Source organism: Eleutherodactylus coqui, chromosome 5 (assembly GCF_035609145.1).
Source record: "Eleutherodactylus coqui strain aEleCoq1 chromosome 5, aEleCoq1.hap1, whole genome shotgun sequence".
In the NCBI taxonomy this organism is placed as follows: Eukaryota; Metazoa; Chordata; class Amphibia; order Anura; family Eleutherodactylidae; genus Eleutherodactylus; species Eleutherodactylus coqui.
This window is the reverse complement of record NC_089841.1, coordinates 57971625-57987063: the sequence shown is the minus strand read 5'-3', so window position 1 is coordinate 57987063 and position 15439 is coordinate 57971625. Positions and strand designations below refer to the sequence as shown.

Below are 15439 nucleotides of genomic sequence, written 5' to 3'. Positions count from 1 at the left end.
TCTCGCTCCCCCACCCCTCTCCATTGACTTAACATAGCGGCTGTTCAGTACTGAACGGCTGCTATTTACACTGAGCGTTCAGCTCATTGTTCATCGTTTATGCAGTTTAAATAGCAGTCGTTCAGTATTGAACGGCTGCTATGTTAAGTCAGAGGCTGCAAAAAAGTGGTTGTACGGACCACTGAGGGAGCGCAGGGACAGCTGCAGCGTGTGTAGTGATTTTTGCCTGCCCTGGAGGGTTAGGGTTAGGGATTAGTTGTCCTATGAGGCTTACATTTCTAGCTGTAAAGGCCACTGCGGGCTCCTGCATGCAGAATGGGACCCACCTATGGACATGAGGCCTTACTAAATGGTGATATATGGGAGGTCTTATCCTATATATGATGGCATTTCTATATGACCTGCATGTTTGCCCCTGTTAGTCCCTTCCTATGGTGGGAGACATGGGGAGGCACGAGATGGATTTCCAAATGTTTCTTTTGCTGCCTACTTTGCCTGTTTGTATCAAACTCTGCGATTTCAGTAAAGATCAGGACGGAGATATTTTTTCCGATTTATTGATGCTCAATGTGTTATTTATAATCCAGCACGTTAACCCATTAAGCAGACGTGTAATTAGTCTAAGTTCCAGATGTGTCTTGTTCGCTGCGTAATTACGCATTGTTTCACTCCTCTCTGGCTGTATTTTGCGCGCATTTGTTTCTGGCATAAATTACCATCAAACAGGTCGTCTTCACACGGGCGTATTTGCGCATGCAATATGCAGAGAATAGAACCCATTGAGTTCTATGGGTTCATTCACATTTCTGTAATTGGCGTACGCATTTTGATTGCGCAAAAAAATATATTTTTCTGCGTATTTGCGCACCAAAGGTCCTAATGAGCCATTTGAATTGGTGCGTCTTTGTTTGCCGTGTGCAAAGGACTATGCCCAGTGGTGGCAAAAAGTGCAGTGAAATACGCCCGTGCGTGCGCAAAAAAGTATTGTTCACTCCAAAAAAAAACAGAATTCTCGGGCGAGCGCAAATTAGGCCTAAATCGGACAGGTCAATGAAGCCATGCCGGCTTTGCTCATCCCTGATTTTAGCTGGCGTAAAAAGGCTAAAAGATGCAAATTATGCACCATACTTTGTAGCCCAGTCATAAGACTTACAAAATTTAATAAAAAAGTTCATTTTTCCCATTGTAGAAGCCTTCGTGTATAGGGGCTTGGCGATACGAAGTGTGCACTCGGGAAGGAGCTCCCAGATCCTTTCTCTGACACTTGCACATTCCTCACACAGCTGGCAGGACGCTCCAGACCGCAGCACGGCTTGACTTTCCCTTCTCCTTCTGCTAGGACTACATTTCCCGGCGTGCCCCGCGGCGGTGCTGACCCCACGTGGTGCGCGGTAGGGGCGGGGCGCCGACGTCACGTTCCTGCATTCCCTGTGTCAGGCAGGAGCTGTCGGCCGGTGGCAGGAGCTGCGGCCGCTCTTCCGGGGGAGTGCACGGGAGCTGCCAGGTAGGTACTGAGGACGGAGCTGTGGGCGGTTGGTACCCGCTGCCCCCATGTGGACGTGGCTGTGCCCGGCTGGACGCTGCTCACCAGGCTGGTGTCCTCCCTTTGTTTACCAGGCTGTGAACACCAGCTGTGTGACCTCTGACCTGCAGGGTGGGGGTGCTGGGGGCAGCACTTGTGTGCCAGGGGGCTTCTGCGTGGCACCTGCAGTGTACTCTGCTTATTATGGCCAGGGCAGAGTGCAGATGGCACAACTTATGCCACAAACTTTCTTGCCCGTGGGGTCGTGCCGCGCCACTTTGTAGGAACCCAAAGTTCACTGGGAAACTTTGTGTCTCAGTGGCAGATGGGGGCGCATGGAGTGTTGGCATGGTGACGGTGTGACCCTGCTGCGATTCAGTTTCCACATCACTTCCCTGCGGTGGCGCCTTCCTGCGGCAGTTTGTAGTTATGGCCATCCAACTGGCGTCTGTGATGTAGGGGGCTCCACGATGCGTCTCCGGCAAATTGAGAAGGTGTGATTGACCTTCTACCCTGTGCTGGAGGAGCCACAATGTGAGGATGGAATCGGCTTACCGCAGGTGGGCACCATGGGGCCTCGCTCCTCCAGCGCAAAGTACAAGCTGAGTCACAGCAAGAGTCCAATTGCCACGGAGACGCACCGCGGGATCCCACGGAGACGCACCGCGGGCCTCACTTCCCTGCAGAGACGCAACATGGAAACTGGATGGTGACTGAGTCGGGTTGCCACTGAGATGTGCCCCGCTCTGCCACTGAGATGTGCCCGGCTCTGCCACAGGGAAGTAATGTGGGAACTGGATTGACAGTCCGACTGTTGTAATGGAGTTTCTACGGCCTAGCTCTGTAGAGAAGCGCAGGCCCAAGTTGTGTCTTTACGGCTGAGCGCGGCCCCGTGCTGTGTCTCTGTAGCAGTCCAACTTGGTCGCCCCCATGTGTCTCCATGTCGGAGGAGTGGGGCGGGGGGCCCACTCACCCGGGGCCCACTCACCCCATGTGTGTCTGTGCTGCTGCAGCGAGGCCCCCCACCTTCCCCCATGTGTCTCTGTAGTGAGTCGACGCGTTTCAACTTCCACGTTGTGGCACAATGGGGAACCACATTGTGTCTGCAGCAATGCTACTCTGTCACAATCCGAATACCACACTGCGTCTCTGTGGCTTATCAGGACGCCGCGGTTCGTCGCTGCAGCAGTTCAACTCTATTGCAGGCCACATTCCATGACACGTCTCTGCAGAAAAGTGAGTCGCATCTCTGTGGCAATCCGAATGGTTGGTGTGCTCCATTTTCGACGTAGCGTCACTGTAGAAGTCCGACTCTTGTCCTTACCCTCATTGTATCTGTGGCGGAACGAGGCCCCGTGGTGTCACTGTAGCAGTCCGACTCTTGTCCCTACCCTCATTGTATGTCTGTGGTGGAGCGAGGCCCCGTGGTGTCACTGTAGCAGTCCGGCTCTTGTCCTTACCCTCATTGTATCTCTGTGGTGGAGCGAGGCCCCGTGGTGTCACTGTAGCAGTCCGACTCTTGTCCCTACCCTCATTGTATCTCTGTGGTGGAGCGAGGCCCCGTGGTGTCACTGTAGCAGTCCGACTCTTGTCCCTACCCTCATTGTATCTCTGTGGTGGAGCGAGGCCCCGTGGTGTCACTGTAGCAGTCCGACTCTTGTCCCTACCCTCATTGTATCTCTGTGGTGGAGCGAGGCCCCGTGGTGTCACTGTAGCAGTCCGACTCTTGTCCTTACCCTCATTGTATCTCTGTGGCGGAGCGAGGCCCCGTGGTGTCACTGTAGCAGTCCGACTCTTGTCCCTACCCTCATTGTATCTCTGTGGCAGAGCGAGGCCCCGTGGTGTCACTGTAGCAGTCCGACTCTTGTTCCTACCCTCATTGTATCTCTGTGGTGGAGCGAGGCCCCGTGGTGTCACTGTAGCAGTCCGACTCTTGTCCTTACCCTCATTGTATGTCTGTGGTGGAGCGAGGCCCCGTGGTGTCACTGTAGCAGTCCGACTCTTGTCCTTACCCTCATTGTATCTCTGGCGGAGCGAGGCCCCGTGGTGTCACTGTAGCAGTCCGGCTCTTGTCCTTACCCTCATTGTATCTCTGTGGTGGAGCGAGGCCCCCGTGGTGTCACTGTAGCAGTCTGACTCTTGTCCCTACCCTCATTGTATCTCTGTGGTGGAGCGACGCCCCCGTGGTGTCACTGTAGCAGTCCGACTCTTGTCCTTACCCTCATTGTATCTCTGTAGCGGAGCGAGGCCCCGTGGTGTCACTGTAGCAATCTGGCTCTTGTCCCTACCCTCATTGTATCTCTGTGGTGGAGCGAGGCCCCGTGGTGTCACTGTAGCAGTCCGACTCTTGTCCTTACCCTCATTGTATCTCTGTAGCGGAGCGAGGCCCTGTGGTGTCACTGTAGCAGTCCGACTCTTGTCCCTACCCTCATTGTATCTCTGTGGTGGAGCGAGGCCCTGTGGTGTCACTGTAGCAGTCCGACTCTTGTCCCTACCCTCATTGTATGTCTGTGGTGGAGCGAGGCCCTGTGGTGTCACATGTAGCAGTCCGACTCTTGTCCTTACCCTCATTGTATCTCTGTGGCGCACCGAGGCCCCGTGGTGTCATTGTAGCAGTCCGACTCTTGTCCTTACCCTCATTGTATCTCTGTGGTGGAGCGAGGCCCCGTGGCGTCACTGTAGCAGTCCGACTCTTGTCCCTACCCTAATTGTATCTCTGTGGTGGAGCGAGGCCCCGTGGCGTCACTGTAGCAGTCCGACTCTTGTTCCTACCTTCATTGTATCCCTGTAGCGGAGTGAGCCCCGTAGTGTCACTGTAGCAGTCTGACTCTTGTCCTTACCCTCATTGTATCTCTGTGGTGGAGCGAGGCCCCGTGGTGTCACTGTAGCAGTCCGGCTCTTGTCCTTACCCTCATTGTATCTCTGTGGTGGAGCGAGGCCCCGTGGTGTCACTGTAGCAGTCCGACTCTTGTCCTTACCCTCATTGTATCTCTGTGGCGGTGCGAGGCCTCGTGGTGTCACTGTAGCAGTCTGACTCTTGTCCTTACCCTCATTGTATCTCTGTGGCGGTGCGAGGCCTCGTGGTGTCACTGTAGCAGTCCGACTCTTGTCCTTACCCTCATTGTATCTCTGTGGTGGAGCGAGGCTCCGTGGTGTCACTGTAGCAGTCCGACTCTTGTCCTTACCCTCATTGTATCTCTGTGGCGGAGCGAGGCCCTGTGGTGTCACTGTAGCAGTCCGACTCTTGTCCCTACCCTCATTGTATCTCTGTGGCGGAACGAGGCCCCGTGGTGTCACATGTAGCAGTCCGACTCTTGTCCTTACCCTCATTGTATCTCTGTGGTGGAGCGAGGCCCCGTGGTGTCACTGTAGCAGTCCGACTCTTGTCCTTACCCTCATTGTATCTCTGTGGCGGAGCGAGGCCCCGTGGTGTCACTGTAGCAGTCCGACTCTTGTCCCTACCCTCATTGTATCTCTGTGGTGGAGCGAGGCCCTGTGGTGTCACATGTAGCAGTCCGACTCTTGTCCCTACCCTCATTGTATCTCTGTGGCGGAGCGAGGCCCTGTGGTGTCACTGTAGCAGTCCGACTCTTGTTCTTACCCTCATTGTGTCTCTGTGGCAGAGCGAGGCCCCGTGGCGTCACTGTAGCAGTCCGACTCTTGTCCCTACCCTCATTGTATCTCTGTGGTGGAGCGAGGCCCCGTGGTGTCACTGTAGCAGTCCGACTCTTGTCCCTACCCTCATTGTATCTCTGTGGTGGAGCGAGGCCCCGTGGTGTCACTGTAGCAGTCTGACTCTTGTCCCTACCCTCATTGTATCTTTGTGGCGGAGCGAGGCCCTCTGGTGTCACTGTAGCAGTCCGACTCTTGTCCCTACCCTCATTGTATCTCTGTGGTGGAGCGAGGCCCCGTGGTGTCACTGTAGCAGTCCGACTCTTGTCCCTACCCTCATTGTATCTCTGTGGTGGAGCGAGGCCCCGTGGTGTCACTAACAGTCAGACTCTTGTCCCTACCCTCATTGTATCTCTGTGGTGGAGCGAGGCCCCGTAGTGTCACTGTAGCAGTCCGACTCTTGTCCCTACCCTCATTGTATCTTTGTGGCGGAGCGAGGCCCTCTGGTGTCACTGTAGCAGTCCGACTCTTGTCCCTACCCTCATTGTATCTCTGTGGTGGAGCGAGGCCCCGTGGTGTCACTGTAGCAGTCCGACTCTTGTCCCTACCCTCATTGTATCTCTGTGGTGGAGCGAGGCCCCGTGGTGTCACTAACAGTCAGACTCTTGTTCCTACCCCCATTGTGTCTCCGTGGCGGAACGAGGCCCCATGCCGCCACCCAATTTAAATGCTACATCTCTGTAGCAATCCGGCTGTTGCAATCCAATTTCCATGGCGTGACAACATGAGCCCCACTGCATCTGTCGGCATCTGCGTCTCATCGGGTGCATCGTGCCACCCAATACGACTTGCAACACACTGAAGTCTCCATTGTTGACGGGCACCATGTAGTGGGCACCTCATGAGGTTTGTTACTAGTGAGCTGACAACTCATCTGTCTCCTCGCCACGTGTGGTAGATGTCATCTAGTACCTTCCGTTCCATGGCAGGGCACAGGGCTGGGCACAATGCCCATTACTCCTGGCACATTGATCTTCACAGTTTACACTGATACTATGTATGTATTCTTTCTTCAGTCCGCTTTTGGGAAAGTTGGGTGACAACCATCATATCCACCATTGCAGCTCCCGCAGAGGTTGCCAGCCTTCTCGGACCCCTGAACAGCAGAATTGGAAAGTGTCGCCCTCTGCCTGCTTTTGAGAATTTGGGTCCCTCTCCCGACTGCCAGGTGATCTTGTGTGCCTGGAAACTTCTGGGATATGTATTGTGTGTGTAGGCATCACCACCCACTAATTTAGCAACTCGGAATATATTCATAGGAGCGTTTTAATTTTAAATTTTTTTTTTTTAAATCAGATTTTCTGTCCGTAAAAAACGGACAGAAAGAAGCCGATTATTTATAATTATATTCGCCCGTACGTTCATATGATGCAATTGCTATCTTGTGATTGTTTTTTTTTGTTTGTTTTCTTTTAACATGTAACCATGGTAACTTGAAAAAAAAAAGTGCAGAACTTCATGAACTTCTTGAAAAAATAAATAAATCTCATGCGAATGTACCCTTTTAGCCGTATTCCCACATTGTGGCCAGGAGCGCATCAACTGCGAGTTGCTGGGGTCTATAAATTGAGTGCAGCGTGTTAATGGCGGTGCAGCATTGCAACTAATACCCGGAGTACCGAGCCGCCAGTTACAATCAAACTGCTTTAAGCTGCACTCAGTTTGAAAACTGCGCCAAATTGCAGTTGGTGCGGGTTTCAATTGCAACAAATAAACCCCGCCATAAAGTGATCGTGGATAAAGCGATGGTAAATCGCTAGAATGGGCCATGGCTTTCTGACCGGTGGGAGTCCGGGGCGCCGCTGGTGATCACTATGACCTGAAACACAAAGTCTGTTAGAAAGTTTCCAAACTCTTCATCATAGACCTGATGGCCGCCCGCTCACACATGGTTCACATGGAACGGATTTTGATGCAGATCTGCAGCCAATTTCGCCCTGCGGATCAGCATCATAATCAGATTTTGATTTGGCTTGCGGTACAGATTTTCAGCTGTGTAAAATCCGCTGCGATTCCGTGGAATTTTCCATGCAGAATCCACCTGTAAATCCGCGTCTCTTCTGCGGCCTTTGTCAATAGCCGAAATCCACGTGCAGAATTTGCGACGCGTTTCTGAACGGATCCGCATGAAGAAGTGACATGACCGTTTTTCACGCAGAAGCAAGTTGGTAATTGTGCTTGTCACTCTTGTCCAATGACGGGGCTAAATCTGTGTGCAGACCTAAAACCATTCCACAGCGTGAACGTACCCTAAACGAGGCGAGCGCAGCTAGTAAAGATGGTCTTACCTGGGTTTGCCATGGGGTGAAGGTCCAGCAAACTCCGGTAATGAGTGTTTAAAACAAGGCACATAATTCCAATTAAATCTGAATGACAGTGACACCAGATATGTACAGGCTGTTTTTCTTACTACTTTCGCACTATAGAACACGTATCGCGCCATATTAATGTGCCATATTCCGAGAGCCATAACGTTCTTTTTTCTCTTCTTCCACCATTGGAATTGTGCGAGGATTGTTTTTTGCTGAATACTTTTATATTTTCACTTATACAGATTTGGGCTACATACGGCTTTTTGAATGTTTGAGCAAGGATACCGGTTCTATACAGTGATAGTGATTACAGTGCAGTTACTTCCAGTGATCCCAGGTAATGCTTTCTCTGATTGGTGATTGCCATTTCTGTTTTGCTTCTCTATCTGCCCTCACCAGCTACGACCCATCTCTGCCCACTCTTCCCATCCTGACGTTACTCCCAACGCTCCTCTCAGTAACTCCTCATAGTAAACTGTGCCCTTCTGTTGCCCAGCTTAGTAATACTGCCCCCTCTGTGCCCCTTATAGTGCCCTTCTAAGCTATAGTGACTCTCTGTGGCCCCTTTGGTTATAGTGCCCGCCTCCACTAAGTCCTTCATCATCCAGTCCCATGTAAAGACAACAATCCACCTACCTTCAGCCCCTCTACATACCTCTCCAATCTACAGTCCCATGTAAAACCTCTCTCGTCCTCCTTGCAGGCGATCTAATATACAGTCATAAGACATCTCATTCTCTCTTCTGCCCCAACTGTCTGCCAATACGGAGCCGGAAAGGAATTTCCCCCCCCAATTGGGCTAATTGGCTTTTGCCTCATTGATATATATTTTTTTGCCTTCTTCTGGATCAACATGGGGGGGTGGAAACAGGCTGAACTGGATGGATGTTGGCTCCCTTCAGCCTAACCTACTATGTTACGATCTAACATACAGTCCTACATTCTGACCCCGGTCCACCTGTTGAGTACTTCTGCCCTAAAGGGTCTGCCTGGTGACTGATACCCATTGGCCTTGCTGGTAGCAAAGCAGTTAATCCTGGTGGCATCTGTAATATTGTGAAGCTCTGTATAGTGGCATCCGTCACTACGTGCTGTCTGTGCCCTCCGCCATCATGTAAAGCGGCAGCTGGAGCTGCGATTGGCGCAGGATGGGTTGGGTATTCATACAACTTTTTACCCTTCATTACGTTCGCTTTTCTTGTATCATTAATTTAAAGGCATACACACACCATAAATGTCTGCCATTGATGTCTAATGACCAGGGGGTCCCCACTGGGACTAAGGGGTCCGTCATGTCTTCATTTTTTGTCCAAAATGGCACTAATCCTGACTCACGTAAATCCGGTTGCATTGAATGTGGCTTGACTTCCTCCCTGGTCAAGTGCAGCCGCGTTCCCCAACATATGGCCGTTGGTGTTCCCGGCCATGGAGGACCGGTGTTGACCTCCTACACCAGCATGGAGATGGAGCGTGGTCGCCTGAGGCCACCGGGCCAGTTGCTAGGCAGCCGCAGCAAACTCCTTCATGCGTCGCTTTGCAAGCTCAATGCCTGCGTACTCTGAACGAGTCCTTAATCGTGAAGTATAACCATAAGTGAACTGTTTACCTTTTAAAGGTACAGGAACTCTAAATAATACTGCATATAAATGGGATTGTGGAAACGCCATTCGCTTCCAAGCGGCGGTTTGAGGAGGATCCCTATATGCATTTCATACAGAAACTCTTGTCGAAGTCTTGTTGTATGGACTTAAGGGGGATCCCCAAAGTTTTTGTATGGACTTAAGGGGGGATCCCCAAAATTTGACTTTCATCACCTACCCATAAAATAGGTGGTAAGTCTGGTGGGGGCCTCCGCTGAGACCTTGACTGATCCTGAGAATGTGGGTCCCGTGTCGTCCTTCTTACTACGGGCCCAATGTACCCCCAACATTGAGAAGATTGAATGGAGTGGCAGTCGCACATGCGTTTCAATGGGGCTGAAAGTAATAGCTTAGTGCTGATGAATGGAGCAGTACTGCGCACGTGTGACCACCCCTCCCTTCAATGTCATCCTCACTCTGCAGGGGGTGCAGAAGGCAGGGTGACATGGGACCCCGACCGATCAGGCTTTTAACAAATATTATAAGTCAATTTTGTTACAACCCTTTTTGCCTCAAGGCCCCTTGAATTGGGCTAATCATCAGGCATGTACGTTCATTCGCCAAGTTACAGGGTCGTGTAAATATGCCTGTGATCGGCCAGTAAACATTTACATTGGGGCAGGGTTCACACACACTAACCAGTCTTTCATGAGAAGAAGAGATTTATCAGTAACCAGGCTCTGTGTGCCTTTTCTTTAATGGGCAAAGCACCTGTCAAAGCTGCATTTCCAATCTCCTCTCCTAAAGGCCCTTTTACATGGGCAAGTGATTGTTGATGTTTGCGATTGTTCGCATGTTAATCTTCCCATGTGAATACGCCCGTCATCAGCCGAAGAACAGGATATGCTGATTCTCTACAGTCCGGCAGCTAGCAGAGGTGAAGCTCATGAAAACCACGAAAATTCGGCAGTTAGTGATAAACCATGTACTCTCTTGTGGCCACAACTGCACCATCCTAGCATTACGGCTCGATATTGCGCTCTCCAATATGCAATTTCCCCGTGAATGCGATACGTTTTTGTTTTTTTTAAAACCACCTCGCATCACTTCGGGGGAGTAGGATCGCAGAGTGTCCCCCATTGTTTTCATTGGGAGACTCGGATCACAGTGGCGTACACCTAGCGCACATTGCGATTCTGTTGCCGGCCCCATTAAAAACAATGGGCGATGCGAGGGCACGCCTAAAGATAGGACATGATGGGATTAAAAAATCGCTCGTGTATGACCCATTCAAAAGAACTGGGTTCATAATATTGCGAGGTTTGTGCGTCCTTCCTCCTTGCGCGGTTTTCTCGGCCGTGTGTAAGCGGCCTTATACAGACGGGTCCCCGTGATCCTGGGAGTTCAGGCTCAGACAACTGATAGGGATTTGCCCGTATTACGCTCGTGTGACAGACGTTTTAGGGTATATTCACACGTGGTTTTAATTCTGCGCCGTGTATCAGCTTTGTCATGGATGTCTTCATAATTACACATGCTGCGCTTCTGAAGTTGAATTTCATGGCACGCCATTAACATAGCGTGCCTGCGCAATTTGCGCAGCCTTTTAGTAATTATGTCAATGGCTATGCAAATTGCTTTATGCGCCAAACTATTGTTTGGCACATTAAACTAATATATGTAGCGTGTCAAGCACTAAGTTGGGCGCGTTCTCCATCAGTACTGCGCAGTTTGGCCTGTTAAACGTAGCAAGACCGTAGACACTTTACTGCAGATTACTGCGGTTTTATGATGCGGTCTTTGGGGTGCACGACTTCTACAGGAGGCCGGCTGATTATATTACCTGTAGCTATAAATGCGCCATTTTGTTTCACTATAATTAGCGTATCTTGGCTGTGAAGGGTTAAGTGGGCTCTCTTGATCCTTTGACCCGTCTGCTATTAAAGCCGTGCATTCCTTGTCACCCTGCCATCCACATGCACTTATTGGCGATGGCGTGGTCCACAGCATACATGGTTACAGCAGCTAAATATACCCAGGGACACTGGCATCAAACCCCAGAAGGGGGCTGTGCCCGTTACAAAGGGTGGCGTGTCTTCTCCATGCTGGCACCTTTGTTGCTGCATTATACTGCTGGACGGACTACTAGTGTGTTGGGAATATGCCCAGCATCTGCCGAAGTCGCCCGCTTTTTGCCCGTGCCATTGTGCTGCCAGCAGAGAGATGTCTGGTCCCGATGACAAGAATGATGCCAGTGTCCCTGCACCTGCCAGGCTTAATGCTGCAGACTCATGCACACAGCAGGATGCTGCTCGCTCATTCCTTGCTTGACGGCAGTGCAGATCACACCGCGGCTGCGTCCGACCGAGGAGGTTTTATTTCGTTTTTTTTGGTCAGAATCTTAAAAAAAATCTTTATTTTTCCACTGCATTTTTTTTTTTTCCTCCTGTCCTGGAACCGGAGGGGGCAATTGCATTCCCTGCTGTTGCCCCTCTGATTCAACAGTCCCAATTATTGGCTATCCAAGATGGCCGATGCAATCTTCAGACATAAGACTACCTAATTGCCACAGTGCACTACTCACGTTTCGGCGCGTGAAAATCGCCCTATCTTCAAAGCGTGTGTGCGTTTTTGGACTGGAGGGTCCCTTTAAGGAGGACCGTTCTGTTTGAGGCTGTACTCACATGGGCGAGTGCGGTATAGGTTATTAAAAATCTGACTTAAAAGCGCTCGTTTCCCAGTATTTTCAGCAGTTTTCAGGCACGTATCATGCGTCTTGGCGTTAAACGCGCCATTCACATCGACGTACATGCGTGTGAAAAAAGATCACGTGATTCCAATAGCTAGGCTGCTTTCCTACGGCCCATAAAATCGTGCGAGATTTCTGCGTGGCAGGACGCACGAATATTAACTCCGACCTGTCCATGCCTCGCATCCGCATAGACATCGCACGTTCCGAAGCACAATAACGGGCGGAGTTTCACAGCCCGAAAACTCACTCGTTTGTGTGAAATTAGCCTAAAAAGGTGGCAAGTAATGGGCAAATCTTCAACAAGAATTGCCCTAAAATAGGACCTGCTGCGATTTTCCTGTTTCAGTCTATCAGTCGAGGACAAAAGTCGCCGGTGTATTAACCCCTTGGAATGAATAGCTACTTCCCACGTGAGTCCTGTCCTTTTTGCTGACCTCTCGCGTGAACCTTGCCCATTTTAAATACAGCCTTAGTAAATATTTGCATTCTCCATGAACTAGTGTCATTCCTCTGTTGTTCTTTTTGGATGCCTATGAATAAATTGCCAACTGGGTGTAACACCCCTCCCCCCCCTTTCCATAGGGCGTGTCCCTGCAGAGTCTGACACTGTCACTCTGATTGGATGGTGTAAGGAGACGCCCCTTTCAATAACTGAGTGTTCTCATCCCCCTTGGCAGTTTAATTAAGACTTGACCAGGAGGAGTAACAGAGGAATACCCCAGTGCTGAAAAAATGCTCCAGAGTTATTTTTTTGAGGGAATACAAGAATTAATTTAGCGATCACAGGACAGCGGGCAGGTCCTTTCTCATGGAGGCTGTCTCACTTACGGCCCGTTCACGTCTGCGCCGGAGGGGGTTCAATAATGCAGCTGTCTGCGCTGTTTTGTCCAGGAAACTGCTGGCTGGAATATGGGAAGCTAGAAGAAGCCATTATAATCTGCGGGCCGCTCGGCACCGGCGTGTCTGATCAGTGGAGCTGGTATTTCGTTGGACGGAGTTGAACCAGAGAAATATACCGGAACTGCGGAGCAGCCCCATTCTGTACGGCCATGATGGAGGTGGTCTATGGCTCTTGGTGGTGTTGGGGTATGATGATCACACACAGATCTGCACCAAAATCTGTTTGCGTCTTTTCACCGCATTGCGAGGAATGAAATCCGCAATGAAAATCCGTCGCTTTTCCTGGACTTGCTGTGTATCTGAAATTCCACATTACGACTATTTTCTCCTGCGGATTTTTTCACCGTGAGTAAATAGTATTCGTTAAAACCTCATTCACTTACATTATACTGCTGCAGAATATTGGCGCAGTCAAAATCTCGCAACTACTCCACAGTGAGGGAAATCTCCCTTAACCCCTTAAGGACCAGGTTGTTTTGTACCTTAAGGACCAGACACTTTTTAGGGATTTTACCCATGTGGCGGTTTTACTGCTCCATTTTTTTCCCCTTTAACTACCAAAATTATTTTTGCTGCGTTTTTTTTCTGTGACATATAGGGCTATTTTTTAAATATCTTTTTCACTGACTTTTTTTTCCGTTTTTTTAGTTTTATTGATGGTAAAAAGCTAAAAAAAAGTTTTTTTTTAACATTTATAGTTTTTAAAAAGTTATTTTTATATTTACACTAAAATAAAGTATGGGAATGGGTTCCTCTGTTTGTTTCGGACGTTTTGATATATAGTATGTATGGTTTTGATTTACAGGGCGCATACGGCGACGGTTTTTGTTGGCGTCTGCTTTGTGTTATTCTCTTTCTTATGTATATATTGTTGTTTTATTCTGTTTTGTTTTACTTATTTATGTAATTGTGTTTTTACTATCTGTGTCCCCCATGACGTCATATAAGACCTCTGGGGGACATTCACATTTTTTTTTCAACTTTATTTGACACTTTCCCACTATAGCTAGGGCGTCCATAGGAGCCCCAGTTATAGGGGAAAGCAACCCCTGTGGTGACAGTCACCTGCAGAACTGCCAGGGTCTAAGTCTGACCCTCCAGCTCTGAATTAGCAGGGAATCCCCGGAGGTCACATGCCTCCCCCCCCCCCACCCCCGAGGCTCCCGTAGTGAAAATACTTCTTACTTTCACTTTGCCCATACAGTGCTCATCGGGGAAGCAGAAGGCAGGAAGGGTTAAAAACCCCTCCTGCCTTCTGCTCCGGGTTATCAGCTGTGACTAACAGCTGATAACCCCTTCCTGCCTCTGACTGATTGCAGAGACAGGAGACTTAGAGCATGCCGTATTTTTACTATGGGCGGTCCTCTAAGCCCAGGACCAGCCGCCGTATATATACAGTGGCTGGTCCTAAATGGGTTAAAGGCCGGGGTGGGGGATACATTTTATGCTACCTTTGCTATTGATAACGGTATTCGCCATTGTCCACCTGTCCACTCCTCTCTGCAGGTGCGGACAGGTAGAAGTGCCACCGAACACAGGGGTGATGGGATCTGACAAGCTCAGGTGTTTCTGTAGCTCCCATAGAAGTGGATGGAGCACATGTTTGGCGCCTCTCCATTCGTCTTCCCCCTCAGGTGTTGGCGGCGGCCGCCTCCTCAGGTGGCTCAGGGACGCGCTTTCTCCTGTATATTTGTCACATCCTGCGGATGCGCCATAAATGTCCACGCCAGGAATGTCCTTTAGATCTCCCACATCAGGATGAAGCGGCTCTTCCACGTAGTTACATAGACGACGTCCTTGGCTCGTACACAGCAGCGTCTATGTCACCGTGTACCCGAATGAATGAGGCTTTCATTGTGTGTCTGCAGAGGGGACACCATTGAGTCTCTATAGACCCTTTCTTACAAGGTCACCGCTTTATTCATCACTGAATTCCTCCAATCACGAATGACGAGTTTTATACGAAGAGGAGAACATGATTTTCTGGTTGTTGTTCCTGTGGCGTATAGTGAAAAGTGTTGCCGTTTACTAGATCTCTGCTTGCTGTCAGTAAATGGGAACATTTGTGACAACTTGCAGCAATTGAAAGTGTGGGTCACTGCCAAAAGTTTGCTACAATTGTATCCAAGTCTAGACCGCCCTTTGTGAGCCGAGGCCACGTTCTCACCTGCGCCCAGGACTTTGTGCTATCGTCCACGGAACTGAGCAAAGAAAAGGCCGGGGCCATAGGATTTGGCATTTGTCAGATCCGAACATGGCAGGAGAGACCCCACTGACTGTGTAACGGGGTCTGCCCAGCTTCTGATCCTTTTTCTGGATGAAATGGCACCACATGCTGTGCTGTTTTGTCCGGGACTTGACCTGCGCTGGAGGCTCTGTTGCAGAAGCGGGCATGCCCTATGGCATGTAGTGGGAAAGGGTCCACACCAAAACTGCGTCACAATCTGCACCCTTCTTGTGTAGTTTGACGCGGATTCACAGCAGACCTCACCCCTTCACTTAAATCAAAATCAAAATCTCACCAATGTTAAGGATTTTCACATGGTTTTTGATGTGAATTTCGGTACGGATTTTCTGCTGTGTGAACGTACCACTAAACTAACCGACCTCCAGACTGATACATTTTACCCACATTGCTTTGATTTCATGTTTTCCCGACAATAAGACCCTGTCATATTAAATTTTGCCTTAAAAGAGGCGC

The 15439-nt window shown here is 50.0% G+C and overlaps 1 protein-coding gene across 5 annotated transcripts in view; it reads left to right on the top strand.

Moving 5' to 3' along the window:
- The first annotated feature begins 1427 nt into the window (after window positions 1-1427).
- Window positions 1428-15439, top strand: part of CTIF (cap binding complex dependent translation initiation factor) — a 214335-nt gene continuing 200323 nt past the window's right edge. Inside the window, exons 1-3 of one of the 5 annotated variants that reach the window (XM_066602576.1) lie at window positions 1430-1504; window positions 6211-6362; window positions 7749-7843. The gene's annotated coding sequence lies outside the window, so the exon portion shown is untranslated. Of the gene's footprint in view, window positions 1505-6210; window positions 6363-7748; window positions 7844-15439 lie in introns of all 5 variants that reach the window. The other 4 variants (XM_066602578.1, XM_066602580.1, XM_066602577.1 and 1 more) reach the window with 4 other exon arrangements.